The sequence below is a fragment of the Macrobrachium nipponense genome, chromosome 23, assembly GCF_015104395.2.
Source record: "Macrobrachium nipponense isolate FS-2020 chromosome 23, ASM1510439v2, whole genome shotgun sequence".
NCBI lineage: Eukaryota > Metazoa > Arthropoda > Malacostraca > Decapoda > Palaemonidae > Macrobrachium > Macrobrachium nipponense.
The window spans coordinates 42,213,516-42,219,645 of record NC_061090.1 but is presented as its reverse complement, the minus strand read 5'-3'; positions in this window follow the sequence as shown (position 1 = coordinate 42,219,645).

Genomic DNA, 6,130 nt, shown 5'->3' with positions numbered 1-6,130 from the left:
GTTCAGGTATGTTCGTATTCTTTCGTTTTGTATTAATTTTCTTTACTAAACAATACAGTGATGGCCCATGTCAGATATTATTTTTACTTGTATAATGCACAATAGGCGTCAAACTCAAGGTATTTCTGCATATTCGAACGATTTCTTAAATTTTAACCACGAATTCTTAGCATTTATTAGATTCTCAAAATCATTTAAAAAACTAAAATTTGCATCACTCTTACCCAACCATTGCATTTCATTTGTCAGCGTTTTCAGTCTTCACCTTACTTCGGACTTCCTTTTGAAAGATCTTAGTTCAAATGGCTCGAAAACTTAGAAAAATAACGGCCGTTTCTTACAGACGTCTTCAATTCTTAACTGCATACACTGATTGAAGCTCATGTTCCCCTTAACCGTTCTTGTTAGGAGTATGAAATAGGGTCGAATCTCCCTCTCTTACCCTTAATGACCTCTAGTGATACAGCTAGAGTAACTAATGATGTCTAAGATTTTCGCAAGTCCCAAAATCTGATTTTCTTCATCTTCACTGAACCGGAATTCAATTCCATATTATTTTACGTGGAGATTTTTCAATTTTAGATAATCATGTAAAAGTCATTTAACGCCAGTTCAAAAGCTTTCTGCGACGCCAGATACCTTTTAAATATTCATTCATTTCTTTTCCAGACTTCCAGGAGCTTTCTTCTGAGAGACGTCACTGAAATCTTTTCCAAACTTTCCTCTTAGTTACTTATTTTTACGTTTCAAACTTTTTTTGAGGTTTTTAAGAATTAAAGGACTTTACTCTCAGTGGTTTTTAAAGAACATCTTTTTCTTACAGGATTCTCCAAACTTTTCCCCCAAAGACTTCGATTTCATAGATCTCTCTGAGCTTTTATCATTTCTGTTAGACGTAAGCAATTATATTCATAACTTATTTTCTAATATAAAATTAATTTCACTTCCCAAAAGATTTCTGAAATATGCTTTATGATTTATGATTATATATATATATATATATATATATATATATATATATATATATTATATATATATAAAATAATATTAATATATATATATATACGTGTGTGTTTAAGTGTGTAATATATATATATATATATATATATATATATATATATATATATATATATATATATATATGCTTAAAAAAATCACAGTAGATGCACGTGACTTCATAAATAAGCGAATACCACGGGAAAATGATAGTCAGAAATCCAAGCGCTTTCGTCTTTATTCAGACATCGTCAAGGAGCTACTAAAGTACAATTGGAGAGGAAGGCCTCAGTACAAACAAGATCAGGAATACCAGATGGTTAATTATCAAAAGGGTAAAAATTAAAAGGGATAATCCAGGATTATCGGATATCACACGGTCACAAACTTAAACAGATTCTGGACCCTAACCGAAATTACAAAGTATCTTTACAGTCCAAAACATGTAAAAACTGAATATATTAATTTTGTTGCTTATATTTATCTACAACTTTTTTCATTATGAAAGCATCAAGTTTAAATAAACCAAGACTTAAATTTAGAACATTTCTATTATTTGATTTGATAAAACAAGATTCAATGATATTCCTTTTAACTGTGTCATTACATGGGACTAAGGCTCTTGCTTGACTCCAGTTAATAGGATGGTTTAAATCTCTCATATGTACAAATAATGCATTCGATATTTGCCCAGTTCTCACAGAATATTGATGTTGCTTGAGACGCTGTGAAAGAGATTTGCCGGTCTGTCCGTAATAGACTTTATCACACTTTTTGCAAGGAATTTCATATATGCAGCCTGGAAGATCTTTAGAATTTTTTATTACTAAACTCTTGACATTAATATTACTGAAAACAACATTTATGTTAAAAAGCTTTAAAATTCTAGGAATATCTAAAAACCTTTCATCATAAGGTAATTTTAGAATGTTATGCTTACTAAATTCAAGTTTGTCATTAGTTGAATGGGAAACAGACAACAAAATTCCTTTTCTTGATGTTTTAATAATCAGAGGCACGACAGAATACAAATTTACCATATACAGAAAACCAACGTTCTCACTTTCATATATTCACTACTTTAGCTATCACGACAATACTATCAAGATAGGTGTAGCTAGCAACCTATTCTTAAGAGCCTTACGAATTTGTTCCCCAGATTTCCTGGAAAAAGAATTTGAACTAATTCGCAAGCAACTTTCGACTTTAAAGTTTCCTGACCATATAATTGAGAAAGCAATTCACAAAGCAAAACGTAATTTTCTACCGACCCCCTAAAGACAAGACCAGAGACACACCCAACAATAAAATAAACATTCCTCACCTGGAGACGATTAAAAGAGTAGAACGCACACCCTTGGGAAATCCAACCTTTTTGCATTTACCTACCCAAACACCTTAGCCAAATCCCTGATTTAACGTCCAACAAAAGACATCTCCCAAGGACTCTGGGTCTATGAGATCCCATGCCAAGACTGTGACCAATCTTACATCGGATTTACAGGTAAATCACTTCCCCAGAGATTAATACAACACAAACGGTCAGTTAGGTATGGACAACAGAACTCGGCTATTTTCAACCATATAAATGAACATAACCATAGAATAAACTGGAATTTGTCACATGTAATTTATAGCAGCAACTGCCGGTACAAGAGTCAAATGATGGAATCGGCCTTAATAAAAGAGAAGCAGGTAATGAACATCTCAAAAGGAGCATGGATCTCAGATATCGTCGACGAAGTCTTCATTCAACCAACGCTTAAGAAGATTAAAGGAAGATTATCAGCGGGGGTGACCTAAATTGGCTTACTTGTGGACGGATCTCTTGGTATAAATACCACCTTTTCTGTAAACTTTTCTCATTCATATACCTGAAGAGAGAGACAGCAGTCTCTGAAATATAGTACTTTTCTCTTTACATTTTGGTTGTATTTATGGGCTCGTTTTTAATTAGATATATATATATATATATATATATATATATATATTATATATATATATATATATACGTGTGTTTAAGTGAATGTAATTATATATATATATTATATATATATATATTATATATAATATATATATATATATATATATATATGTGTGTGTGTGTGTGTGCGCGCGCGCGCGTGTGTGTGTGTGTGCGCTCGCGCGCGGTCGCGTGTCGTGATTGTATGCAAAGTTTGTTTCTTATACCAGTACCAGTGAAATTGTAATATGTATAGCATGGACCCGCATTAATGGAATGCGGTCATTAATTTTCCGGGGCTACCGAGTTGCATCTAGTTCGTGCACTGAAATGCCGGTTTTTAACAATGCTCCTGAGGGTACTAAAACGTAAGTTTTACATTTTTCACGAGATATAAAATATTGTCGGATAGGTAGGTACATCAGTACAACGAAACAAGTATTTTGTGATTTTTTTTTTGCTCATAAACAGCCGGAAACACTGTAATGAATACCCGTCCCCTTGAAGAGGGTGTCTTACCCTTGTCGCGGGGTCACAAGTTAAGCAGAAGCACCTCGTCAACAGTTAACCAAAATCAATTAGACAAATTGTACCTATAACTGAGCAACATGAATACCGACATAGTAATCGAATTTGTTTCTTATATTTCTTTTTATTATGTGCTTGTGTGAATTGGCTACTGGATTACCTTGCCAAGATTAGTATCGTACATTTCATGTTTATCGTCGTAGTCAAGTGGGCTTATCATTAACTTAAGATTTCATTCGTAATGTAATGATGGCCACCATTACAATCATATCGCATTTTGCTTTAATTACTTAGTTGTAAACATGCTTGTGAATATTTCATAGTCGACATTATCAGCATCAAACCAACATAGAACTCTTTAAATAGATCAAAACCATGTCTGGTGTTACATAATAGATGTTTTGCATATTAACGGTTATAAATTGCTGTTCTGCTTGTTACTTCTACGATATACGAATATCAATGTCCTTTGATTAAGTACACCAGACGATAATGACTTATGCGCCTGTCAAATGACATCTACGTACACAACCTGTAATGATCCTGATCACTTGAATTTTAATGTTGTAGAGTTTTTAACACACACACACACGCATATATAGATATATATATATATATATTATATATATCTATATATATATATAATATATATATATATATTATGTAAATATTATATATATTATATATATGTATACAAATATATTATGACGAAATGGCCAAAGAGAATCTGGATCATGGCACCATGAATACTTGTTAACCCAAAGTGCCAAGCATCTGGTTACTACACTTTTATTCCTGGGTCTGGGACACCTTTTATGCTTGTGGCACAGTTTGATCAGTTACTTGGTTTTTTATTACCTCACTACAGACAGACACCTGACCCTTCATCACAAATACTTAACGACTGAATATTCTAAAGGTAACAGTGATCCCTTATAGAACTTAACAGTCAAGAAAACAATCAGTCTAAGTTCATTAAAATAGTTGTGAGGTAATCTTAATTAAAAGGCATCACTCCTTCAATAATTTCAAATCTAAGTATTTCCCTGGTTCTGATTCATTTGAGGAAAACGGCACAATTACCACTCTATATTTCTACGTAAACAAAATAAAATATATTATCTCAGGGAAATTTGTTATTACTTGAAAACAAAAGTTTACTTAATTCTTGAATTAATCATTAAACAAAATTAAATCAAAGTTTATCAAGAAAATGAGTTAATTCCAATGATAGAGCAATAATTAAATTTAAAAAGAAACATAATTAGATGGAAATTAATTCCCAAGGGCTAGATTAAAACAATTATATAATCAAAAATTATTCAAACTAATTACACAAAATAAAGAGAATGCAAAAACACAATATACAATATGAAAAGCAGTAAGAGCATTGACAATACAAACATTAAGCATATAAAATGGACATGTCAAAAAAACAAAGCAAAAGAAAAATGCATAAGAAATAATAATTTTATCCAAACACTGTAAAATAAAAACCTCGAAGTGCACTTCAAAACGTTCGTAAATTACTTTACAATTCAGTTGCAACTTCTCACTCAAAACGAAAGGCCTGTTACAATCTTCAACACTTTCGTGGGCACCTTCACAAAAATAATAATAATAACACTATGCTCAGATTCCACAAGCAACACATGTATTACTAAGAAATTACACAGAGCTAGTAATATTGAGTGACCAATTTATATGAAAACATGAGTTACATTACGGTAATGAAACAGTCTCGCAAGAGAGAGAGAGAGAGGCATAACAGCCTAACACATGCAATTAAGTCTCGGAATCGAATGACTCGTCCTATGGGTGTGAAAAAGGGGCGTACCAGAGCGAATGGGGCCCCTTGGGTGAGCAAACAAGGTTGAGACAAAAAACATATTACATCATCTCTCTATAGGTTCTCCTTCTCAGCTGTGTTCTAAACAGAATCGACCAAATGATAAAAAACAACTTAGCTCAGCGGTTTGGAGTACTGAGAGACTGAGCTGTCCTTGCAGTCAGTGCTAACTTTCTCTCTCTCTCTCTCTCTCTCTGTTCGCTCTACGTATGTCTCAATACGAATTACACATTATTTAAACATGTTATCTGTACATGTGGGAATCTGAACATAAAATATACATTTCACAACATTATGCACCGTTTCTGAGGGGAATTAATTGTTTTACCAAAATCATAATTGCATTACAAAACTTACATTATAAGAATAAACACACACATACACATATATATATATATATGTATATATGTGTGTATAATATATATAATATATATATATATATATATATATATATGTATATATATATATATATATATATATATATATATATATATATATATATATATATATATATATATATATATATAATAGTTTATACCTGCAGTCACTTACAAGTGCAAAAGTCTGCAACTCACCCTGACATGGGGATCATGAGAAGTATTTACTTTAGCAGCACACGCTGGATCAAATAATTTTACAAAAACACAAAATAGAAAAGGTCTTCCAAGTCCAGAGATGGGTACTGAGACAATGTAGGCTCAGTGGAAGAGGTATTGGTCACCGGGTCTCGCAAAGTCTTTATTGAATGAGTGTGAGTTCAAGGGCAGCTCTGTGTAGCGCCAGAGCTGTTCACC